Source organism: Thunnus albacares, chromosome 8 (genome assembly GCF_914725855.1).
Source record: "Thunnus albacares chromosome 8, fThuAlb1.1, whole genome shotgun sequence".
Lineage (NCBI taxonomy): Eukaryota > Metazoa > Chordata > Actinopteri > Scombriformes > Scombridae > Thunnus > Thunnus albacares.
Window position 1 is genome coordinate 3570975 of NC_058113.1, and position 27329 is coordinate 3598303.

The 27329-nt window shown below is 39.9% G+C and overlaps 3 long non-coding RNA genes across 5 annotated transcripts; 2 read left to right on the forward strand and 1 right to left on the reverse strand.

Annotated features, from left to right (window-relative positions):
- Positions 1 to 2664: 2664 nt before the first annotated feature.
- On the forward strand, positions 2665 to 15780 carry LOC122988248. Of its 2 annotated transcripts, XR_006404745.1 has the most exons (4): positions 2665 to 2783; positions 12716 to 13870; positions 14053 to 14145; positions 14301 to 15780. It is a non-coding gene; the product is annotated as an uncharacterized LOC122988248 (long non-coding RNA). The 2 variants fall into 2 exon arrangements; XR_006404744.1 differs by having other exon boundaries at positions 14053 to 15780.
- On the reverse strand, positions 2931 to 20721 carry LOC122988249. The gene is made up of 3 exons (XR_006404746.1): positions 20711 to 20721; positions 4171 to 4176; positions 2931 to 3401 (listed from the first exon to the last, which is right to left on the reverse strand). It is a non-coding gene; the product is annotated as an uncharacterized LOC122988249 (long non-coding RNA).
- On the forward strand, positions 19150 to 26568 carry LOC122988247. Of its 2 annotated transcripts, XR_006404742.1 has the most exons (6): positions 19150 to 21278; positions 22281 to 22381; positions 22912 to 22947; positions 24360 to 24540; positions 25315 to 25374; positions 25850 to 26568. It is a non-coding gene; the product is annotated as an uncharacterized LOC122988247 (long non-coding RNA). The 2 variants fall into 2 exon arrangements; XR_006404743.1 differs by lacking the exon at positions 25315 to 25374.
- The last annotated feature ends 761 nt before the right edge of the window (positions 26569 to 27329 follow it).

Below are 27329 nucleotides of genomic sequence, written 5' to 3' on the forward strand. Positions count from 1 at the left end.
ATTATGAACTTCACCCACCTTCTTAAAATAATTTAAAAAGTTGCTGGGAGCACTTCCATGTAAAATCCAAAAAACCATGTTTAATTGAATATGACCAGCTCTGTCTTCAACTTGGAGCCAGTTAAGTTGTAAGAACTGACACCTGCTGAAATGACTCCTCAGTTTTTTGTGCTACTTTAAAAAGTTTCTGCTTGAGCTCTCTGGTAAGAGGCCAATAATAAGAAGTAACATTAGAGATAGCGTAATTGAAATAACACTGGACTAGGTATTATCAGAGTAATGAAAAACCTTCAGCATTATCATATATGACACTGTTTATGTTTAATTACTGAATTCCTCACCTTTTTCTTCACCTTCTTCTTCTTCCTCTTCTTCTTCTCCACTTTCCTCTCCTTCTTCTCTTCCATCATAGTAGTGTTCTTTCATACTGACATTTACCTGCCACAGTTAGACGTTTGCACATGGCACTAAGGGTTGCTGTGCTTATATATGTATGATTTACTAATAACTGATCGCCAGGAATATGCATCTAATTTAAGAACAATTTTATTTACAAAAGTTTGCACATGAATCTAGAACAAATCCATGCTCCCCACATGTTTCATGGTGTGAAACAAATGCAGGGTATTCATTTTTTTTCTCTTACAATCAAATTTAAGAGAACATAAGAAAATTTAATGAATGGAGCTAAAAGAGTTAGGGAATATTCTCTGTGGTTTCATCATTTATGAATGACATCTTTCATGTTACACATAGTCATTTGATCCATCGTTGATGTAAAAAATATGGATCAGTGCACCTTTAAGTTCTATTCTCAATGGCAGCCTCTGATTTTAATGTTCAGTTAATGAGGTGCTGTTATACAAATCTGTCTTAAATCCTGATTTTTGTCATATTATAATTATTGTGTGTTCAGTGCCACGGCTTTGTGAAGGTTATTCTGAAATAATTATAAGATATGTTGAAGAGGAACTGGCACGTTCAAATTATCAGTGATCATCATTATTGCACATAGTCTATGTTTCTAAAAAGCTGTCAGTCGCAGAAAACTATAAGCTCCAGATCATCAGAGAACGTTATGGCTTCCTCCACCCTGACAAACCAATCCAAGCCAGCCCAGCTGCTCTGCAAGCTCCAATAAGTCACGGTTCAGTAACTGACCCTCCAAAGGACCAGTCATGCAAGGATGAGTGTTTGAGTGGCATGAAATTAGTTGGCTGGAAGAATACTGTACATGGAAGCAGCGATCACTCGCACGTTCTTCTCCGTCAAAGTTTCCGCTTCATTTCCCCTCTCTTGTCTTTACACAAACATGTGAAATAAACCTTGAATATGAAATGTTTTTTCATGACTTAGTAAATGAAAAATTGTTCTGGCGGAACTATATTGATCCAAAGCAACACTCTTTTTTTTTTTTACTTTCCAGAAACTTTTTTTTTAATGTGTTTCTATAAATGCTTCTCTCATCAGATTCTAATGCCAAGTTTAGCACTCATCAAATCATACTTTGATTACTTAAACGGGAATAAATTATGGCAGCAAGATTCATCTCGTTGATTCATGTGCCTGGACTTAATACAGCTGGCTAACCTTGTGAAAAAAAAAAAAAAACATAAAAAAGTGTCGGAAGGCAGAGTTCTCCTCATGGACTATGTCTTATTTTGGAGCTGTGATTGATTCTGTCATGTCTGAGTCAACGGCTGATAAAAGTGTCTGCCAATCTATCACCTTTTGGGACGCTGAAAATCAAAACACATGTTGGGAGGAGAAAAAAAAGGTGGCTCTGCCCTCTTCATAAAGCCCAGGAGTGACAGGAAATCCATTTCTGTAGCATGCAATTACCAGCATGCTGATTCGGGGAAAACACTCATGCTTTATATTTCATCAAGGCCATAGAGAAGCTGAGGTGGTGCTCAATACAGGCCTCCAGAGCAGCATACACACACAGTATAGATAACTAGTAAATGTATAGACATATGTAGAAATGCTGTGCATATACAGCGCTGAACATTAAAATGTGCCAAATATTTGTCAGGAGATGAATAAAAGGAGCGAGACAAGAGAGGAGAATGAGGAACAGAAAAGAAGATAATGAGAAAAAGAAAAGAAGGAGAAAAAGGAGAAAAGAGGAGCATGAGTAAAGAAAAGAAGAGAATGACAAAAAGAAAAGAGGTGACTGAGTGATGAGAAGATTTGTAACTTAATTTGATCCACAATCTGCACAAGGGTTGTACTTATTTATTCAGTGCTGGAATGTGAGGAGTTGATAAAAATGTTTATATCCTCTTATATGCTCTTTGCAGACTTTATTGGCCCTGGGTTTTGCCTCTCAGGCTTCATATGCTAACTGCTCTACCCTCTGATTGGTGGAGGTTGTACCTTAAGCCTAAGAGGAGGACCACAGGTATGACTCAGGGCTGGAAAATATGCTCCAAATTCCCATGCATGTTTTTTGGGTTTAAAAAATAATTACATATTTTTGTTTATAGTCAGTATTCTTCTAAAAAAGATGTAGGAATTGAACATCAGTCAAAGATTAGGCAGTAAAAGGTAGCGCTTAGGAAAGATACAAATACAATATTTCAATATATTATTGGTCTAATTAACAAAAACTAAATGTTTCTGTAATAGACACATTTATTCTATTGAGACTGTACTCTGAAGAAGCACAACACAGTAGGTCATAATGTCAGTTGACCGAAAACAACATATTCTTACGTTTGAGTGACAAATGTATGGTTTGGTCATTCACGGATGTGCTGCGGTCCTGCTGACGTGCTGTGGTAAGCATATTGTCTCAATTCCGGTTACCAACTGTTACTGATAGCATTTTGCTGCTCTCAGCTCAGTTAATTTTGCTATATTCTTCACTATTGCTGATAATTACCTGCTGTACATTCCAATTTACACTAATTCTGCTCGAGCACTAATCCCACATTTGTTAGTTACTTTAGCTCAGCAGTTAGCTTAGAAGCTAACTTAGCTTAGCAATTAGCGATGGCTTCTCTCTCTCTCTTGCTCTCCTGCTCTGTCTTGCTCGGTGTGTTATATGTCTAGCTATTCCTCTGCCTGTGATAATGATACATTTAATAAATGTAGTTTATCTGCAGTGTTGGAGGTGAAACTCAGTGAATTGGAAGTGTGGCTCCACACCATGGAAAACCAATTGTTAGCTACTGTAGTTAGCCAGCCCCCAGATCTAGCGTAGCTCCTACTCCCCCCGAAGCCAGGGTGGCTTGGTTACCGTCATAAGTAAGCATTGCCCTAAGCAGAAGCCCCCGGTTCACCACCAACCAGTTCACATTTCTAACAGATTCTCCCCACTCAGCAACACACCTGCAGAGAAACCAACTCTGATTATTGGCAGTTCCATAGAGAGAGACGTGAAGTTAGCGGCACCGCTAAAGATAAGCATAGATATGGTACTATCTTTATTCACATCAGCGGTAATGACTCCCATTTACACCAATTGGAGATCACTAAAATTAATGTTGACAGTGTTGTCAGTGCAAAGACAATGTCGGAGTTCATAGTTTTCTCTGGGCCACTGCCTAATCTTACCAGTGATGACAACCCAACTCAACCCAACTCATGCCCACAAAGTCTGCCCATAACCTGGGTGTCATGATCGATGACCAACTAACCTTTAAGGGTCAAGGCTTGGTTGTGTCAATTTGCCCTGTACAACATCAGGAAGATCATACCCTACCTGTCTGAGCATGCAGCACAACTCCTGGTACAGTCTCTCATAATATCAGGCATTGACTACTGCAACTCCTTACTGGCAGGACCCCCTGCATGTATGTTGAAACCTCTGCAGATGATCCAGAATGCGGCGTCATGGCTGGTCTTCAACCAGCCCAAAACAGCATATGTCACCCCACTATTCATATCTCTCCACTGGCTCCTGGTTGCTGCCCGCATCAAATTCAGAACCCTAACACTCGCTTACAAAACAGCAACTAAAATGACTCCTGCCTACCTGAACTCCCTCATTCAGGTCTACACTCCTTCCCACTCACTGTGCTCTGCTAATGAAAGGGGCCTGGTACCACCTCCACAACAGTGCCCTCAGTAGCTAGCTTCTGTAGTTCCCCAGTGAAGGAATGAGTTACCAAACCCTGTTCCATCCACAGAGTCCCTCTCAATCTTTAAGAAAAGACTAAAGACCCAGCTCTTTCAAAAACACCTCTGCACTTCATTGACTGAAGATAGAGAAAAAACAACAATACAAAAAAAAAGAAAAAAATCTGCTTCTATGCACTCTATGCATTGTATCTGTGCACCACCTGTTTGCATCTACATCCTTTTGGAGCTTAAACTTAGCTTTATAGCACTTACTCATGTTGTTCTCTCCTGACTAGATCCCTGCTTGTATAGTATCAGCTCTCATATGTATGTCACTTTGGATAAAAGTGTCTGCTAAATGACGTGTGCTTCATAGACAATTGGCAGACTTTCTGGGGAAAACATGGTCTGATTAGGAGAGACAGCATACCTCTCACTTTGGATGGAGCTGCTCTCACATATAGAAATATGGCTGAGTTTGTTAGTGGACAAAACCATGACACCCAGAGTTGAAACTGACTTCTAACTTCCATTAGAGCAGTTACCCACCCAAAACCACATAGAAAACTGTGTCTGTCCCCCTGCCACTTAAATCACTTAAGTCAATTAAATCTAAAACAAACAGAGGAGGAGTTATTCATAAAAATCTAGTAAAAGTTAACACCACCACTGCAGTAATACAACAAAATAGGACAATTAAATGTGGACGCTTAAAGATTAGATCTTTGTCATCTAAAGCCACATTAATAAACAGTCTAATTTCAGATTGTCATATTGATTTATTCTGTCTTACTGAAACCTGGCTGTGTCATGAAGACTGTCTTAGCCTAAATGAATCCACTCTTCCCAGTCATATTAATGCTCACATTCCTCAAGACACTGGCTGAGGAGGTGGAGTTGCAAACATTTTCAACTCAAGCCTAATGTCACACCCTGCCTGGACTTTGTGTTTTTTGGTCTTTTTATGTTCTTGTGTTCTTTGGGGTCTCCTGGTTTGCACTTCTGTTTAGTCCTTCGGGTCATATGGGTTTTCTTGGGTGGTGGGTTTGGACTGCCTTTTGTTGTTTAGCCTGGTGTATTGTGTACATTAGTTTGGGTTCATGATGGTTCTTGGACAGGTTGGTGTGGGTATTTAGAGTATTGTGTTTTTTGGGTTTTGGTTTTGTTACTGTGTCTCCCTTGTGTGTTCATGTACACCTCCTCACCTGCCCTGCTTCACCCTTGTTAGCCCTGCTCTGCTCTGTCTTCCCCACATCTGCCCTGTATCAGTCTCGTCAGCCCTGCCCTGCTTCCTGTGTTTCCTCAGCCAATCACTCCCAGCCTGCCCTTGTGTCTCGTCACCTGTTCCCCATTCCCTGATTAGTTTAGTCTGTATTTAAGGTCTGGTTTTAAGTTGAGTCTTTGTTGGATCATTCGTTTTGTTTCGTCTAGTTCTGTTCAGCTCTGTTTGCCTGTTCATGACCATTCACGATTAAAGGAGATTTTTTCATCTAATCTGCATTCTGGCCTCTGCATTTGGGTCCACTCCTGCTTCCCCCACCTGACACCTAATAATCAACCCTAGACCTAAACTTTGTTATAACTCATTCAGAAGTCTTGTTCTTAGTCTTTCACACCCAACCTGGAAAACATTACAGTCAATTCTATTTGTTGTAGTGTACCGTCCTCCTGGCCCATACTCTGAATTTTTATCTGAATTCTCATGTGGACATTGATAATGGTAGCCTTAGCACTCTGTTTATCTCATTGTTAGGCTCAATTGGCTTCTCTCAGAGTGTAAATAAACCCACTCACTGTCTTAACACACTCTCGACCTTGTTCTGATATGGCATTGAGATTGAACATTTTATAGTTTTTCCACAAAATACTATTTTATCAGAACATTTTGAAATCCTGTCACTGGACTACACGCAATTAGACAAAAATGTCTTCACTAGATGTTTATCTGATAGTGTTGTAGCTAAATATAAGGAAGCAATTCCATCAGCATTGAATTCAATGCCATGTCTCAATAAAGCAGAGGACTCTGATGCTAATTTTAGTCCCTCCCAAACTGATCATCTTGTTGATAGTGCCGCAGGCTCATTGCAAATGACACTTGACTCCATCACCCCCTTAAAAAAGGAGATAATAAAACAAGAGGTTAGCTCCATGGTATAACTCCCAAATCTGCAAATTAAAGCAAACATCATGAAAATTTGAAAGGATATGGAGTTCGACCAAACTGGAAGAATCTCGCTTAGTCTGGCAAGATAGTCTTAAAACATATAAGAAAGCCCTCTGTAATGCCAGAGCTACCTATTACTCAGCATTAATAGAAGAGAATAAAAACAGCCCTAGGTTCCTTTTCAGCACTTTGGCCAGGCTGACAAAGAGTCATAACTCTATTGATTAATGTATTCCTATAGCTCTCAGTAGTAACAACTTCATGAGCTTCTTTAATGATAAAATTCTAACTATTAGAGACAAAATTCATCACCTTCTGCCCTCAACAGGCATCGATTTATCCCCAAACACAGGAACCTTAGAAACAGCTGTAAAACCTGATATATATTTAGACTGTTTTTCTCCAATCAACCTTCCTGAACTAACTTCAACAATTTCTTCATCTAAACCATCAACCTGTCTCTTAGACCCCATCCCAACTAGACTGCTTAAGGAAGTTTTACCTTTAGTTAGCACTTCTTTACTAGATATGATCAATCTGTCTTTAGTAACAGGCCATGTACCACAGTCCTTTAAAGTAGCTGTAATTAAACCTCTTCTTAAAAAGCCTACTATTGATTCATGTATTTTGGCCAACTATAGACCCATATTTAATCTTCCATTTCTCTCTAAGATCCTTGAGAAAGCAGTCGCCAATCAGTTGTGTGACTTTCTAGATAACAATAGTTTATTTGAAGATTTTCAGTCAGGATTTAGAGTGAATCATAGCACAGAGAAGGCACTGGTGAAAGTTATAAATGACCTCTTAATCGCATCAGACAAAAGACTTGTCTCTATACTTGTCTTGTTAGATTTTAGTGCTGCATTTGACACCATTGACCATCACATTATATTACAGAGACTAGAACATTTAATTGGAGTGAAAGGAACTGCATTAAACTGGTTTAAGTCCTATATATCAGATCGATTTCGGTTCATACAGGTTAACGATGAATCCTCCATGCAAAACTTAGACATGGGGTTCCGCAAAAAAAACACATGAAACAAATTTCAAGGACTGCCTTTTTCCACCTACATAATATTGCAAAAATCAGGCACATCCTGTCACAAAAAGATGCAGAATAACTAGTCCACGCATCTGTTACTTCTAGGCTGGATTATTGCAATTCCTTATTATCAGACTTCATTTGCAAATCTCTAAAGACTCTCCAGCTGGTCCACTAGAACAATGCACTCCCAGAATGCAGGCTTACTTGTGGTTCCTGGAATCTCTGAAACTAGAATGGGATGGCAGAGCCTTCAACTATCAGGCTCCTCTCCTGTGGAACCATCTTCCAGTTTAAGTCCTGGTGGCAGACAAATTTCCTTTTTGACAAGGCTTATAGTTAGGTCCAGCCAGGCTCACCTTGGACCAGCCCCTGTGGGGCAGTAATTGGTTTGCAAACTAAAAAACATAATGACACGATAACTTAACACACCGAGGGAACATTAGCCAAATGAAGCCCACTGTAGCATTATCATGCCTACGCACATGTAATCAAACGGAGATTACACATTAACCTGTAGAATCGAGGCCGCAGGAGTAGAAAAACTGAAGCAGAACTTTTAATGCAGTTCATCGAGCATGCCTAGATCAGCCTGCTCTCCTTTCTTAGAGAAACCGCTCGCCAATATGACACTGTGACAACACAAAAGCTAGACTGCTCTACCTGATCAGCCAATCAGAGACCAGTAGAAAGATTGGCAGAGCAGATATTTCTGAGTTGTATGTTCCCCGATCAGCCAATCAGATGTTAGAGGAAACATTTCTGTCTGGAGTGCTGTTGTGTTTTAGTGTGTGTGGCATGCAGCAGAGCCCAGTCAGTGCTGTCATGTCAGTTGTGTAAAAGTGGTATTTACCACATTGCAGGCTTGAAAATCAGTATATTTGAATCACCTCAATATCTGTTTGCTGCTTGTTCTTAACTGTTTGTGTTAAGATCTCCATATAGTGTAATAATGAGGTAAGGTTTGTATATTTAAAGAGAACTTGATATATATGGTATATGTTCTCTTTAAATATACAAACTCCCATGTTGTTGTTGTTTTTTTTTACCAACATCAAATATATCCAACTATATCACTCCATTAAACTTTGATAAAGATTGTAGAGAAAAGCCTGATCAGCCTGTAGGAATTTACCAGAGCTCTATATGGAGTTTTAATAATAAAGATGCATTGACAATACAGTATGACACGTGCCTGAAGCCACTCCCGATGAATCTTTTAAAGTGCTGAATCCTCCTCTGAGCTCTCCTCCAAGCATTTGATCTTCAGCCTGCACTGCCTGTCTAACCTGCTAATATGTGGTGAAATACAGTTAGAGCTCACTGTATGAGGCAGTTTGACAGTTATTTTGAGGTGAGACATTTTCCTCTGCTGTGTCATCCAACAACAGATTCTCCCACCTCTCAGATCCCAGTTTAACTCTTACAACCAGTGCTGTTAGGAAATGACTCTCACAGGACACCGTGATTGCAGAAGCCATTATATGGCTAATGTAGTCTGGCCCCAGTCTGCTATAATGCATCAATTTATCATCTTTAAGGCAGAAGCTAAAGATCTGGCTTGTGCGTGATTCATAGTATTTTGTTAAAACAGCATTGTTTGCAGTATTTGTATCAGTATTATAAGCAGACTAGTTCTACTAGTACTACTTCTTTTGTGGCAGCAGAAGATGTGAAAACAGGCCTGTAGCATTTTTTTTTCTTGCACATGGGAGCACCAAAACACTGAATTTTAGAAGTTTTGTGTTTTTTGTCACAATTTATTGTTTTATGTTATTTCTGAAAGACATTTATTCACGCAACAGACCAAACTGAACAAACTGAATGCTAGGCTATTTCAGCGATAGTAATTAGTGTTACACAACAGCGTGTTTCAATGTGTTTCAAGTATAAAACATGAGACACTGCGTTTGCTAAAAAGAATTTGTAAAAGAGGCTGATGAGCCCTGCTAACCCAACACCTCCTTCATAAAAAACTGAATATTGAGTCATAACCAACCAGTCCGATGTGTGTAGAGGTGTGTGTGGTTATACTGTAGCAGCCTGGTGATATCAGGCGATTTAATGAAGGTGAACACTGTGAACAGTCGTATGTTTGTGCTCTGGAGCTTCACTTCTCAGAGGCTGCAGATTTATCAACACATCTGTCCTGCTGCCTTCAGATGCTGCAGAGATTTAATGAACTGAAGGAGAAGCTTTTCATACAGTATAAAGCAGCTGTGGACAGCAGATAATGTAAGAATCACCCACATTCATTTACAGATCAATGCAGACTGATTTACTGACTTTCCTGCTTTAACCACATTAAACATTATTTTCTGTGCCAGTTTTTGGTTGGAGAGTGTTTAATTGAAATACATTATTTATGTTTCAGGCATTAATCCATTGTTGCAGCACGTTTGCAGCACTGCAAGTTTCAAGGTCAGAAAATTTCCGATTAGGCGGAACGTTGCTTGTGCTGGTCGTTGCGCCTCCATGAAAATATGGCCCACTGTGTCTAACCAAATGACGCTCAAGGAGAGGTCTCAATCTGAAATCTTGCGAGAGTTGAAATCAGCTAAATATTTAGCCATGATGTTGGAAATCTTTTAGATAACACTAAGCTACGTTTTTGCACTCCAGCACAACAAACTCCTCCCGGCACTCCTCTCTCCAACTCTGTCATGGCTGAATATTTAGCTGATTTCAATAATAACTCAACTCTTGCAGACCGGATCAAGTGAAAGGTCATGATAACGTTTTATTTCTCTCTATGGTCCTTTCCATAATGTTGTCAGACAGTTATAATAACAATCTGAGCATGTCAGTGGCAAAAACAAGCATTTTTAGTGGACGTACATTGATGGGGTGCTATTGCCCCAAAGGATTACATTGCAGTCCTTTTTGCAGCTGATGGCTGAAGCACTCTCGCTCAATACTGAACCAACTTCAAAAATTGTTGTCCCCATTCGTCACTTAGACACAAAATGATGGGAAAATAGGGTCCAGCTGGTAAAATACTGAAGTTTCCTTTTAACAACTCATAGACACGTGAACTACACACTGCTTTTTGTAAGATGTCAAAGCCAAAAAGGTTGGAAACCACTAGTTTCATCTATAACAATGTGGTGCATTTTAAAAGCTTGTTCTATTATCCATTGTGTCAAATCTTCATCTGAAAAGTAACTAAAGCTGTCAAATAAATGTAGTGGAGTAGAAAGTACAATATTTCCCTCTGAAATGTAGTGGACTGGAGGTGTAAAGTAGCATCAAATGGAAATACTCACGTAAAGTACAAGTACCTCAAAACTGTATTTAAGTACAGTACTTGAATAAATATACTTTGTTACTTTCTACCACTGAAGACAACTAACCATTCCCTGATGTGGGATCATGTTTATTGTGTTTATCTAAAGAGTTTAATTCGAACCACCCACTTGTGTGACTACTAGTGAGACTATTCATTAAAAGTAAGTGCAAATTATAGCTCAGAGTTCATGAGTAGTGAGGTATGCTTATAATAAAAAACAACAAATGAAAAATAAGCTGACTCTAGCTGTCAGCTCCTATGACAATGAAATGAAACACAACATATAATCATCCATGATTTTTGAAAAGGGAATAACAAGTCACCACTTTTATGACAACTATATCATGGCATATAGGCTTTTTTTAGGGGTAGACATTTCTACACGCCATGGCAGGAGACGCACAGTTGTAATAAGTAACATTACAACTAATATTACAACTAATATTACAAGTAATATGGCTGCATCTCAGTTCCTGGGCTCTGGTATTTTTCATGCTAGTCACTGTCATGGCTTACTGGGACACTAACTTAAGATGAGTCAAAATATGAAAAAGCTCTATTGAGGCAGAAGAGACCAACCTATAATTACATTGTATTGGATGCTGCTGTGTTTCCCATATTTTTACATGTGAAAGGGATCTGTTGGAGAGGAGAACTGTAGTGACATCTGTTGTCAGTCAGTGATTGGTTAGCATAGATACTCATGGTTAAAACAGACCAATAAGGTGAGGCCACCAGGTATCACCAACACCTCCCACACTCAGCTGCTGGTGATCTGTCATCTAATCAAGCTACATGCAGTTTATTGATTACTACAATGGTTGTTGCAGTTAGGTTTGAAAGTTTTATTTCCGCTGTCAAATTGTAGGCTGGGATCTAAACAGAATATTGATATTCAAAGACTCTACACAACCAGCTCAATGACATTTCTTTAGACACACTGGTGGCAGGGTTATAGGGAGGGCAATGTCAGTCTATCTGGCAGTCCACCACTTTGGTCCAGACTGAAATATCTGACAAACTGTTCAAATGACTGTCATAAAATATGTTCCCCACAGGATGAATTTTAATCACTTTGATGATCCCTTCTTTTTTCATCTATAGTGCCATTATCAGGTCAAAATTTTAATTTGTTCAGTACTTTGATTTTTGACCAAATCCATAAAAAACTAATGACATTCCCATCAGCCTTAGCTGTACTTCGTGATTAGCACTAATTAGCAAATATTAGCATGTAAACAGGCTAAACTAAGATGGTGAATATTGAAACTTTATACCTGCTAACCATTAGCATGTTAACATTTTCACTGTGAGCATGTTAGCAGGTGGAACTAACCCAACTAAAATTTGGTTTAAGTTAATACCATGTTACACTGCAATTTTGGGCCGAGCAGCCGAATTCTGACAATGTGACCATTGTTCCAACCCATGAATACAAACCAACCAATCAGAATATGAAAGGAAATATCCCTGAATCCCGTGGCTGGTGCTACATTTTGTGAGCACCATTTTTGAATAAGGTTTAGGGGGAAAACGCATATTCTCCTTTAATACATCCATGGCGCACACAAACCAAAAATGATAGAGGTGAAATGAAAAAAAAAAAAGTTTGTGCAGCATTTTCAAAACATATGAGTGACCACTGATTGTTCATCATGACACGAGCCACTTCCTCCAGCAACAAAATCAAACTAGCCTTTACTTGACCGCAACCTCTACAACCCTACTTTTCACGTAACACAAATGCTACTTTCTGCACTGGCACTGAACTTTGGTAACTGGACATAAATTACGTCCTACAGAATCATCCAATGAATATATTTCTTAGGGAGACTGGGCTAGTACTTTGTAATTTTCCTAAAGAATGCTGACACCATTAAGAAACTGGACAGGAGGAAATTAGATGACATTAATTAAAGGAATTTTAAAAATGCAAAGGCTTTAATCTGCAGTGGTAGGGCTGCCAGCTGACACTGTGATTTACCTGATCGTGCAGCTTAAGGGATACTTGTGTGTGTGTGTGTGTGTGTGTGTGTGTGTGTGTGAGAAATGACCAACACTCGGGGGTCTGACTATCCCATAGAGATAGCTTGGAACAGACGGAGCCATGATAACAGCACTACTAACTGGGATTCTGTTGCTGTAGGTGTGTGATAATGGATGAGGTCCATGGAAAGGAGAAGCTGGAATATCCTGCTAGGGCACAGAGTGACATGGAAGAAAAAAGAAGCTCAGGGTAGGGTGAGTGTGTGCGTGTGGGTTTGGTTGTGTATGTGCACATGTGGGTGAAATTTGCTTGTGGGAGATGTAGGCGGAAAGGTATATGTGTGCATGCATGTGTGTGTAATTGCTTTTGTCTGTGTGTGTTAATGTGGAAGTATTGGTACTTTGAATGGTTTTAAACAGGAAACTCTGCCTTTGTTAATAATTAACAGCCTCCTTCTTTTCCAACTTCTGTTAAATGTACAAAAATGAAAACTTTATAAGCATTTCACGCATGACAAGCTTGCTAATAATAAATAAGTTAAATGCGAACGTCATGTTGCCTGCTGTTTTACTTCTGTCAAAGAGAAGAAACTTGGTTAAACATTAGGATTTAAAGATTAAGAGGGTGAAGTAAGGCTGACTCTTGTCATCTCATGCCTTTCTCTTCCTCTGATGTCTTCCACAGTGGCAGCTACAGGACTTTTTCAATGGGGTGGCCAAGGGGGCACCGAGTGAGGGTGGCAACATAGATTTGTGTGAACCCAAATTGTGCACAAAGAAAGTCTGAGTTTTATTTACACCCCGCCGGCAGGGGCAAGACCCTATTCATATGCACAGCATGGGGAAGGAATTGCAGTAAGCTTACCTCCTAGTCTTTGATGCAAACACACAGTCTATGTCTCCATCTAGAAGTTGAATCATAATATTGACACAGATTTACCCAAATGCACTTCTTTCTAGAGGCCGTGACCTTTCAATAGAGGGGTGAACAGTCCATTTTGACCAAGGAGTTTCCGAGATATTGATGCACGTCAAGACAGTGTTGCTCAGGCTAGCTGAGATCATTACACAGCAGGGCGCAGAGCGGGGCGCAGAGCAGAGTGTAGAGTGCACAATAGCAACTTTCTAACTTTTAACGTTTGTTTATTGACAAAACCATGTCAGACTGAAATTTTTTTTTTTCGTCAAACGTCAAAAAGCAGCACTGCAAAATTCCCATAGATTCAGCGTCAGACAACGAGGACCTGATTCAACCTGAGCCTGACCTGCACAATGACAGCGTTAATTGCCTCGTCCAAGAAACATCAATGGAAGAGTATGTAATCTTTATATTTTTATTGATTACTTATTTATTTGGTTTCTAATGTTAAGTACAGAGGAAATTTACCAGCTTGTATACTGTGCACAATGTCATTATATATTCACTATTATGTATGGGCCAACAAATGAATACATTTGTGTCTCTGACTTTTTTTCTCCTCTGTCTTGTTTCCAAAGTGAAGATGAGGATGAGGACAATGAGGACGATGATGATGAAGTTCATATACCAGGGCCATCAACATCAATCACTACTCCCCCCTTTCAGTCACAGTTAGGCTGCTCTCGACGCATGTCTGCACCCAATCCTCAGCCACAGTCTCCCCTTCTTGTGGTGGAGTTTTTATTCTGACACAGGAAGGGGTAAAAACTCCACATGCATTTGTGTTTCAATCCTGACTTTGTTCTCCTCTGTCTTGTTTCCAAAGTGAAGATGAGAACAAGGATGATGATGAGGATGAAGATTACACGCCAGGACCATCAACAAAGTCCAGTCAAGGTGTTGAGTTAAGTCTGCCACTTCAAGAGTGAGAGAGTAGGAAGAGGGGAAAGAAGATAGGTGGCATAACAGAGAGGAGAGAGATAAAAGACCAGATGATCTCAGCGTCATGCAGCCTGGCCCCACCCTCCACACCACCATTTCTTGGTCTCCCCTTTCACTTTTCCAGCTGTTGTCTTCACCATCATCACAAACACCAATGAAAATGCTGCCAAAAGACTGCAGCCTGGATTTAAATTTGTTTGGAAACCTCTGACATTGAGTGATTTCTACATTTTCTTGGCCATTATCCTTTTCTCAGGGCTTGTAAAAGAGCATGACAGAGGAGAGAATTGGAGAAAGGAATGGCCATACAACTTCCGATTTCCTGGCCATACGATAATACAGGATCGCTTTGAATCCACCATATGGTCCCTGCACTTGAGAAACCCAGTAAAAGACGAAAACAGCTGCAAGAGTAACACTACAGAGTATGACAGACTGCTCAAGATCAAGTCCCTGTACATCGAGATAGTGAATGCCTGCAAAGTACACTTCCAGCCTTATCAGAACATTGCCATAGATGAAAGGATGGTGGCATCTAAGGCTTGCATGAGTATGAGACAGTATATGAAGGCAAACCCCACAAAGTGAGGATACAAATATTTGTGCTTGCGGACTCCTCAACGGCCCACACATGGAATTTTTTTGTCTTTGAGGGGAAGAGTGTGCATGTTCCAGGCCAGGGTTTGAGCTACACTTCAGTAATGGAATTGGATTGGCTTTCCAAAGACTAAACAGAATGACCTACTAAAAAATGCAGAATGGCGAGATATGTGATGGTTACGCCAAAACAAACTTCTGTTTGTAAAATGGCTGGACACACATGAAGTGACCATTTGCTCTACTGTGCATGAAGCATTCAGTGGACAGACTGGCTGGTGGGTGACAAACCAAGAATTGACCATTCCCAATCCTGTTCTGGAGTACAATCATAGCATGGGTGGTGTGGATCTTTCTGATGCTTTGATTGGCTATTACAGTGTGCACCACAAAACTATGAAATGGTATAACACCTTCTTTTACCATTTTATGGACATCACTATGGTCAACAGATTCCTTCTCCCCAAGGAACTATACAAAAAGAAGAACAATCCCACCATGAAAAGGCCATTCAAGCAGAAGCACTTCAAGGAGAAGCTAGCTGCAGAGATGCTGGAGTTTGCCAAAGCCTCAGCACCACCACCAATCTCCTGTATGCCTGCGTACTATGGAGACGATGGTACCCAATCCAGGAGGTACTGCCAGAGATGCCGGGATGCTGGCATCAAAAGGGTGAAGACACCTGTGTACTGCATGAGGTGCCAGGTCCCTCTGTGCTTCACTCCTTAAAGAAACTGCTTTAAGATTGAATCCACAAGTTCAGATATGTTGACAGTTATATTGTTACATATATATTTTCTATATATTTATATATGTTGTTATATTCATTCTATATATGTGTTAAATATCATATACATTGTTATATACATTGTTATATTCATGTTATATATTGCACTTTCATTGTTATATTCATTTTGTGTTTGGATTTGTATTTTTTTGTATTACTTATATTTCATCTTGTCAAAGGTGTGCTACAGTATGTGATATAAATCTGCTCCATTTTGATTCAAACTGTGTTGCTTTTGTATGGTTTTCTCTGAATGGGAACATGTATAGAGGTCTGGTTGTTTTTTCAATACAAAGTCAAAAACAGTTGTATTTAGATGGAATGAATACATATAGTGACATGTAAGTGAAATTAAATGAGTTTAACAGTTTGTTACCTGAGAAATTTCTAATGGCACAGATGGTACCCAAATGTATCCAAATGGCCAATTTGGAGATTCCACCTACACATGCCTCTGCTAAAATCTCTCTAACTTTGCTCTGCTTCACTTTATTAGACACAGGTGATGTTCAGATGTTGTGGTATGGTTTGCTAGAGGTTTTGGGCTGCAGCTGCATAATTCCAAAGGGGACTTTTTGTTAGGCGGAAATGAAATCTTTCATTTATGCTGTGTTCCATCTTCATTTATTCTGACCCAGTAACATCTATGCTGATGCTTACACCTCTGCAGTAATCTCACAAGTGTTACCTTTATTATGACATCAAGTTTATTCATATAGTCTTTAGTCTAGTAGTTGCGGAGATATACTATATTCATCTTGGGTCATTTTCGAGCAGGGGCCTGAGCCAGAATTTTAATGTGCCTGACTAGCATTTTGATAAAGAAAAATAAAGTCCTCAACAGATGTATCCTGTGCAGGTCAATTCCAGCCTTGGGACCCCAGCAAAATTCCAAATATAAAGCTGCACTAATTGATAATTTTAGGTTATTTGAAAAGTGTTGCTCAAAGTGACAAACCCACAAAGCATTAAAACCAAGTCTGCAGTTTTCCCCTGCTATATGTAACATTTTAACAACATTGTCTCCAGCAGCAGGCAGCTGTTTTCACTTTACACTAGATCAGCACCAAACAGCAGACAGGCGAAGTTTAGAAGTTAAATTTCAGCAAAGAATTTTTCATGCATTTCTTCTAAAGCAAACCTTCAAAATAATCATGCCGATTATTTACTTTAGGATGTTTTCAAAGTTTTCAGAGCAGGACTTTGAAATGTTTTTTTATTATTAATTTGAATTCTTACAAATCAAAATCCACTGTATTGGCAGGGTTAGCATCATAGACATGAAACTGGGCAATGTTATTTCTGGTTTGGCTTACATTGGCTAATTAATTAATGAAGGTCTGTGTTTCTCAAATCAGATTTTTTGAATTATTTTAACTGATAAGAGACGTTGCTGTCATGTATTTTTTCAAAGCTGTGAGCATCACAAGCTAAACAATAATATAGTTGTCATTAAAGTTAATTTTATCTAATTAAGTGTTAATCCCTTTTCAAAAATCATGGATGATCTTATGTTTCATTTCATTGTCTTGCTAGGAACAGAAATGGCTGCAAAAGAGGGAAGTGAGAAAACACATTTTTGTCTTTTGTGACCTTTTTTTTAAAAAAAAAAAAAAAAAAAACAGTGAGTCCTGTATACAGTTTAATAAATGACCTGAAAATAACATAAAATGATAAACATCGCTGAGCAGTCAGGAGGGGCAATCTGGCAAAACAGATTTCCATTTTAAATATGCAGCACACACTTGTAGGCACGCAACGCACACACACACACACACACACACACACACACGCACGCACACATGGAGACAGCTTTGAGCAAAAATTGCTAATATGAACAGTGTGAGCCCAGTGTAATCCAAGCAGCTATTTTTGAGATTGTTCTTCGTTACACAATCTCAACACACTTACAAAGTGCGAGGCTTGCTATGAAACAGCCCCTTCATTCATTTCAGTGAAACCACCACGTTGGTATGTGGGATGTTTACACAAACTAATGATTTAGCTTTTGATGTCTTACAAAAGTAGTCAGGGTCACATTTCAGATGTCTATGAGTTTTTAAAGGGACCTATTATGCCTTTTATATTCTGTTATTTATATACTGTTATGATGTCAGTTATCTATGTTGTAACATATGTAGAAATGCTGCCTGCAAGTCAACAGCCAGGGCTTCAGTCTGCTCTGAATGCTCCATGATGTTTTTTTTTTCTATCTTGCAGACAAGCTGACGTCAGATCGTCACACATGCCTATAAATGGCCATCTGTTCTGTATCCTTGATTGCTAAGGTTGTTGCTAAGGTTTTTCCATGTTTTGTTTGTATGTGTAGTCTCATATTACAGATTGGATTCCAGCTCAAATATGTACAGATGAATTTGAGAAGTTGACATTTTGTGTCCCTTGTGGATGTAATACAATTAAGAAACCTCTGAGATCAATTTTTTGAAAAGATTCTGAATGAAAAAAACTCTGAGAACAAATATCAGTATTTACTCAGTTAATTACTGCAAGAGGACGGAATGCCTCCTGTGGGCTGTCTTCAAGAAGAAATTCTTCAGACATGCCAACAATTAGCTTTCATAAACCTCTCTTAAAGAAGAAGGTTTCTAAACGTAAGTGCTGTTGAAGTGATACTGGTAAATCCATCAGTCCAGAGTTGCTTGTTTAACTCAAAGCTTCATAATAGACATCCAGCACTTTACCAGCTGAGACTGAGCACCTTCTCTCCCACTGTCTTCATGTTTTAAATGCCACAAATGCTTCACAGCATGACTTAAAAATCTATTTCTGCTTCACATCTTTGTTTGCAGTCCATTCATCTTGCCAGCATTCCTGTGTTTTGTATATTGATTTCCTGCTGCCTGCTGTCATGCTCCAGACCAGAGAAGACCTTGAGAGGAGGGTGGGTAGGGGTCGGTAATGGAGTCGTCTCTCCCTCGTTATCCCCGGTGTCTGAGCTGGACAGGAAGCGGCCCGTGACTCCTATCTGACCTTCACCTCCTCCTCAAAAAGAAGTGATGCCAGGCCATCCTGCTGGCCCAGTGCATACTATTTAAAATGCACTGTACAGTGATGTTCCTTTGTTCTCCCCGTTTCTTTCCACCTGTCACTCTCCGCTGACAACTCTCTAATATATGCAAAATGTCATGAGATTAAAATGAAAAGAGCAGATGGAGCAGTATCCCCATACTTCAGACAGAGGAGATGCAGGGGAAGAAGAGGCATGGAAATTAGAACATTAGGACCTTCACTTTTCACATTACAACTTTGAATCATTTCAATCAGGAGGGACTCAATTCTATGATGTAAATGATGTTTATTTGAACAGCATGAAAGGTGAAGTGGAAAAGTCTTTGGCGATTAGACCCCATCGTGAATTTCATATGTTTCATATATGAAAGGAGGAGAATGTGAGAGTAGAATAGGATAACCCCCCCAAGGAAGAGAACTGAGGACATATGACCCGACACCAGGTATACAGTCCTTACCTTGCCGGCAGCGAGGATTCTAGTGAGATACGAAAAGAGAATTAGATAGAATGCAGTGATAATGACATTGTGATATGTAATCCTTACTTGGATGAATGAAGATAAACAATGATGTAGACAGTGAGTTGGCAGACATTTGGATGAGTGGAGGAAGCCGTGAGTCTGAAGGCCGTGAGTCCAAAGGTCGTGAGATGATGCATGAGGTCCGGAGACCATGAGGGGATGTGCGAGGTCCGGAGACCGAGAGATGATGTGCGAGGTCCGGAGACCATGTGCTGATGCATGGGGTCCGGGGACCGTTTACTGATGCGTGATCTGATGCTGGGGTCCAACGACCATGTGCTGAGGCGTGAGGTCTGGAGACCGTGTGTTGATGCGTGAGCTGATGCCGGGGTCCGGTGACTGTGTGCTGATGCGTGAGGTCCGAGACCGTGGGCTGATGCGTGAGATGATGCATGTGGTCCGACGACCATGTGCTGATGCTAGGAGATGAAGCATAATATTGAGCAAAAAAAAAAAAATACAGTTTTGAGCTAAAGAGATTAAAATCAACAGTGGACCATACGCAAATAGGCAGGGACGAACACCCCCTGAATTGACTAGGTTGACTGACCTGAAACGCTGTGATATTGAGCTTTAAAATGTTAACATTGAACGTAGACTGGAAGGGAGTCATGGTTTAATATATGAACATACCTTCATTTAATTGCTTGGAGACTGTAGAATATGAGATTAAAGGTGAGACAGAATGACGCTTAATTCAGGATTGAATGAAATAGTGTTGGCATGACACCCGCCTGACAACTCATTAAGGTTGATGAAACAGGGTGTTAACATGTATGAATGAATCTAATAAACAGAAATTAGCTAAAAGACTAGACTCAGACACCATGTCGCTGACGAAACAGCCGGTAGAAGTATAGATCCCAGTAGTGGCCAAGCAACATGGTGTCCTCCTGAGATGTAGTACCAGGATAGCCAGCTAGTCAATGACTATACAAAAACGTAGTGTTAGGATGCTCCAAACTATGCAGACTCAAGGTGAGAGAAGAATGAAAAGGAGATACATGAAGCCTGGGGAAGGGCTGACATCCCCTACGATGGGAAAAGGCCAATGACGTTGCAGATAGCCAGAAAGCAGGGAATGATCTGCCTAAAACCATTGTAACAGAATGTACTCAACAGAAAACTGAACATCCAACTTTTAGGGTCTTTTATCACGGCCAAATGTGGATTGCATTTTTTTTTGCAATCAAAATGTTACAATTGACATCATGAACTGATATTTCCTAATCTGAAGCATGTGCTGCTTAATCGTCTATTTTATTCGAGATGGGACCATAATTTACGAAATGAACAACCTGATGCTTTGGGGAAAACTTGAATTTCGCAATTGAGACAGTTAACACATTAGGAAAATACATAGTGAAATGAGTGCATTGACGCGATGCGTTATGTACTGATGAACATGCTGAAATACATAACAGGGATGCTTTAACTTACTGATGGGCGAGTGAAATGCGTGTATGACTGAATAACTTGCACGTGATGGGTGCTTACTGTTTGAAATCACTTCCTGATGCGCGTGCTGGAATGCTTGGATGGTGACACGTTCACTTGGTATAGGCCTACATAGCCTACTGAATACCCGTCTAGCAACGCTACATGCTTAAACCAGGAAAGCAATGAGGTAGTAGCATTTTGTATGTTATAGTTTTGTAGTTTACAAGCGCACCTGAAGCCCCCATACACTGACCAGGTGAGAAAGAGCCAGAGTAGGGGCGGGCGAGCAGCCAGAGGGAGACGGTCTGGTTAAGATTTGACCGGAGTAAAGAGGTTGACTGAGAAACTCTGAGTGGAGCCGGACTCTGCTGGAGCACCATGCCGGTCGCTTGCTTGCTGGGTTCGGCTGTGTTGCGGAGTTGCAGAGGACGAGCGGCGTCTCTGAAGCCGCCGCGCAGCGTGAGGAACAGAGACGACCTGCTGAATGGTGAGTACAGAGCGAGCAGATGAGTGTAAAACGCTGTAGCAAGACTGCACGTAGTAGTCTGGAAACGTCACTCGCCGATACGACAGATGCACGAATGCAGCGACATGACCTGACAGCTGACAGCGGCAGAGAGGGAAAACAGATTTTAAAGTTGGACAGCTGAGCCGTGATTGGCGGTTAGAGACCGTGGAGGAATCTGGAGTGACGCCCCTAAACAGCTGATGTGAAGGCGGGGCTAGCGAGGGTGAGTGAGTGGGAAATGAATGAATGGTTAAGATAATCTTCTTGTCTGAATTTACGCTAAGCTCCATATCGCCATGAGATACATGAAATGATGAATAACAGTGAATTATCACATAGATCGAATCCAAAGTCCTTTTAAATCAGTGGTTCTCACCAGTGGTCCTTTGGGGTTCCAGGGGGTTCTCAGCAAAAAGGGGAATCATTTATTTTCACTACAATTCCATCCATAAGTGACACAATGACAGAATGTATGACTATTTTGGTCATGGGTTCATACACTCTCTAATTAAACATTTAAAAGGAAAAATCTTATCAGATGAGGGACCCTGGGACAATAGTCCTATCAAATGGTGGTGGTCTAATTTGTGTCAGCTTAAGGTTCCTTGATGTGAAAAGGTTTGACAACCACTACTTTAAATGAGTCCCAAGGAGACTAGCTGAATCTCTCATTTTATCCTACCCCCTCCCCTCCCCATGTGCCACACCTTCTGTTTGTTTAAGGGGGCATTTCACTGATCACGTCAAAGTCAAATGGGGAGTACCTACAATGTCTTCTGTGGATCTGACAGAGCTTTGTCAAGGGTGATGAAATTAGTCTCAGACTCTCATGGCCAGAGTTAAGTAAATGGCGTTGTGCATATGTGCACTGCGTTATTTAATGAATTTGCCGACATAGTGAACAGGCAGTTTACTACAGCCGCAGCTTGTTGCGCAGTCAGGGAATCAGACAGCCTGCTATTTGTGGTTTTTATTTAAAAGGTGCAGGTCAGTGGTATAATTTGTCCAAGATGGAGCCATCAACCAGCACAGAGAGATAAAGAAAGCCTAAAGTCAGTGAAGCAGACACTTCTATCAACCAGGTAATGCCACACAAAGATGCTCTACAAAGACACAATGCTACTCCAAAATGCACAAGAATAATAAAGAAATATTGCGATTATATTAGAAACTGATGGAAATCACTTTGCTTTACAGTAAAGAATTTATCTACATGTACAAACTGCTGCTAGACTTCATCCTATCTAGTGCCTCAAAACAACTCTCTTGATTATTTGATTTTTCACTATATTTTCAGCTAATCAGAATGATCTTGGTTCAGTGAGTGGAAGAACCGCAAGTCATGACTGTTATTCACATGAAACATGGTGCTAGGAATATCATGGATGGAGTACATATATTCAATTTACTGTACGGTAGTAAACCCCAATAAGTACATGCCAGTTTGGTAGGATAATATTCTATTTTACCTGAAGTACACTAAAATGATGAGTAATTAAGAGGTAATCATGGAGTAGTAATGCATTTTTAGTCAGTATGATGCACCCTTTTACTTTAGGTGACACACACAAAAATGTAACCCATGATTAATTGTTTCTTTTGTGTCATTTAGAAGCTGATTGATCAGAAAGAGCTTCTTTAGAAAGTGGTCAGTATGCAGAATATAAAATATGTATGAACTAATGATTAGATAGTGATATTGGTATTCAAGGACTTCTTGCCAGCTGTTCATTAATTAGCAGTTAGTTCCTGATTTGTTCCGTGGTAACGCCCCTCTATCCTGCTGTGATTTTCATACATGTCAGGCTCACTGCGCACAAAACAATACAAGTCAACAGTAACAACCAAAGACACTTTTTTAGACACTTCAGGGACGCTATAACAGGACTGACAGAAGTGTTATCAAAGGATGGATGGGCAGATAGCTGCAGTGAGAAACTAACAAGGCTCCACACACACACACACACACACACACACACACACACACACACACACACACACACACACACACACACACCTACAGGGATACAGCAGCTACCTCCATTTGTCCTCAAACTGTACGGTGAGACAAGTTCACTTTCACCATAACTTCACCCATTCTCATTTAATTTAGGACAGCATCCAGCAGCTGATGCAGGACATGGGAGCAGTGAGATGAGGATAGCTTTCCCCTCCACTGCAGAGACACAAGTCTCAGCTCATCTCAAAATTTATGGAAACAAAACCAAAGCTATTTACATATAAATTTCACTACAGGAAAGTTGGATAATATGCATTGTACATATGACGGACACTGGCATATTAGTCAATGTTACCATGAAATGAAACACAGCATGTTGTCCAGCTTATCTCAGCAAGGAAGCATGTTGCTTGATAGTCACAAAATTGAACATCTGTTACTCCTTTTTTGTATGTATTTGATGAAATTGTAAGTTAGAAAACACAGTACATGATAAAAAACATGATAAAAGAGATTGCTAGCAAGAAAGGTACATTTAATTTGTAAGATACTGAATGTCTGTCCCTCTAAAGATTATAAAGAAGAATGTGAGAGAAAATGTTAGGTGCAGTTGAAAGCCCTTAAAAGCTAGTAAGCTGATCTTGAATGGATATTCTTTTACCACACACTCTGATCCCAAGGTCAAGAATGGCTTAAATTACTGAAAGCATGCTTTAAAGAAACCTTAAACAGCTAGGCTAGAAGTATAATTCATACAAATTGGAATATGGTCACTTTGCACCAGTAAAATGGTGGATTTGTGACTGTGCACATTTGACTTTGAGTATCAATTAGCCAGCAGAACTAGAAAGTTTTCTACAAGTTAGTAATAACATTTGATTAATTTGGGGCTGTGTGGTTTTGCTTCATTTTGAAGAATTGTTTCATCTACACTGACCAAAAGTAGCAGTAAAGTAGCAGCTGTAGTCCTCTATCAGTGTTTTGACATTGTAATCAGTGTAGTTACACACATACAGTATGTTGGAAGAGAACTGGTCAAAGCCTAACGTTTCCAGCTCTGACATTCCAGCTCTGACGTGGTTTTGTTCTGTCCTCCGCAGAGCGTCATACCCCACCGGGAGCGTTTCAGGAGTGGAGTGTTTTACTCCGACAGTGCCAGAGAGAAGAGAGCACTAGTGAGCACTGCTGTTTGGTCAGGGCTCTTGCACAGTAGCTGTTGGAACTGGGGGGATAGTGTGAACCTCCTGCACATTGCAGCTTCTGCTTTTTTTTTTTGTTCAGGTGAGAAGAAGCAGATTGCATACAATGTGTCACAAAGGTAGCACATGTCTATCATCATGTGCCATTTATGATCATTTTTTTCTGTCCTGTGCTGTCATCAGCTACTCCAGCAGTACACTTTAACTTTGGAAAAAACAGAAAGTAAAAGCCAAAACTCTTTGCTCCATGAAATACATTTTACTCGTAAAGCTCCATTAAACCCTCATGTTTCGTTCGCACTCTGAGCTGCACATTGACCAGGGACCACTAAAGACAAAGCAATCTGACAGATGGCAAGCCACCACCCTGTATATATCTGTTAACTTGGTACTAGTGTGACATTGCTGCTGGAATTCTACTTTTATAGTATCATGCGTTCCCAATTTTGTATTAAATGATACATTTCTTCTGATATCGTGGAGTTTGATTCTTTAAATCATAAGCTAGCAAGTAATTCCTGCTTGGTTTAAATAACTACTCCAGACAGCACTTTCACATCCATGTTCTTTTTTCCCAAAGCCTGGGTCATAACCAGTTTCAGACTAAAGACAGAATAACTTTCACATTCTCACAGACTACCTTTATCTGTCCACCATGATTAACCCGAACACCTCCGTTTTCACTGTCAGTGTGCTCAGTTCTACTCTGACACTGCAGGAATAGCAGAGCTGGACATTTCAATTTTTTTGATATTTAGACACCCTTTGCCAACAGGAAATATCTGCAGTGAGGTCATGAATCTCCTAATAGCCATGTTGCTCCACTGTTAAGTCTCTACTGTCACTCTTTATTTAGTTGGAGGCCTCTTGAAGCCCCCCTCAGAGATCTGTGGTGGTCCCTTGGCAAATGTTTACAGTGAGTTTTATATTCCACTGTGTAAGGGTCATACAGTCATACTGACTGTGTTACATTAGATGTTCAGACAATTGTTATGTTGAGAAATGTTTCTTGTTTTGAAGAGTTTCACTCTAGCTGTATTAAATATGAACAGTACATGTGCTCACATAAGGGCACAGTCATTTTAATGATTGATGCAAATTGACTGTGCCTGTATTCATATTAAATTGCATGCATCACTGTATAGACAGCTATCATTAAATAGAGTAGAAAATGTGTGAGGTCCATCAAATGACATTGCTTGGGTTTGATGCAGTTCTATAATCAACACTGTGGAACCTTTTTACTTTATAACCTTCATTCTGTAGAGTGGTAGGGGCAGCGAGTGCACCTTTCATTCACAAGATAATTCGGGTCCTTATTAAGCTGACTGAGTGGTTCATTTAGCGCCAGGTTTACATTTCCCATCTTCGCTCTTGCTCTGGTTCTCCAGGTGTCTCCAGGATGATTACTATGTGAGTGATTTCTCCACTCACTGCCATCTGGGTGGGAGGACCGAAGTGCACAGCCATTTCACCACCCAGCCGTCTGCAGCACGTAGAGTCACAGAGCAAACCATGCATGAGCTGCTATAACAGAGACATGAAAAGCAGCTGAGAGCCACACACTGTAAATAACTAGGATCATGTTAAATACAGAGGGTTGGCATGCTATCAAGCTGTACAAGCCAGAAATGTATTGATTTATTCAGTTTTTCTTTTTTATTTTTTTTCTGTTTTGCAAGAATTTCTTTGTTGAATAAATATGACAATATGCTTTACCTGTGAATTCTCATATTGTAACTTAAATATATTCATGTTTTTTCCCAAAAGCATACTGACTATGTCACAGTATGCAATTTAAACTGATGAATGGTCAGGTTGTGTTAGTGTTGTTTTGATCAGCAAGCACATTGTGTTTTATTGTGGCTGACATTGTGGGGAGAATTGCAAGTTATACATGTTGATACAAAAAGCAGATGGTCTAAGTTTTAGTCCTGACAAGAAGATATATTGTGTTATTAAAAAACTACATTTCCAATGTACATTTATAAATATCATAATGCATACAAGCTAGTATTACACAAATGAAAAGAAGAAGCTAGGATCACAAAAATTAATTACAGTTTATTATAACCTGATAGGATGCATGTACCAAATTTGTCATTTCACTAAAAACCACAAACAAATGTGAACCTCATGGTGGCACAACAGGAAAAGTCAAAGGACCACTTGAGTCATTATATGTCGAAATTTTGTACCAATCCATCTTTTAGATGTTGAGATATTTTACTGAATATTTGGAAATTTTGACATGCTGGTGGTGCTAGATGTAAAGTCAGGGGATTACCACAGTAATTATTATTCATCCTCTGGGGGACATAGATGGCTGTACAAAATTTCATGACAATCCAGTTGTTGAGATTCTTCAGTCTGAACCCAAGTGATTGAATGTACGACTGACAGACCAGCATCACTATATCCATAGAGCCATGCTACTAGAGTGACATCTGAACATTTTTGAACGAGCTACATAGTCCAAACAAATCTAATCTAATCTAATTTATTGGCAGTTTGCCATGTTTTTTTTAAATTATTTCCTCTCTTTCAATGTGATTCACAGTTAATATTCTCCTCATAAGACACTTCAACATTAGTGCAGAGATGATTCCAACAGTCTCTAAGCAGTCAGTAAAGAGCTTAGAACAGTGGTACGATACATCCCTCAAGAACACAGAGCAAATAAACCAGCTCAGCAAGGATGCCCTCAGTGGCCTTGAAAGCATTGACAGGACCTCAACCCCTGGCAAACTGAAACCTTAGTGCATGCAGTTCAGGTTACTCCTGTCTGTCATCTGGCCACTATCCCTGTATGAAGCACCAGTTGCGAAGGTGGACAAGCTAGAGAGGTTAATCAGCTAATTGGAAGGAAAT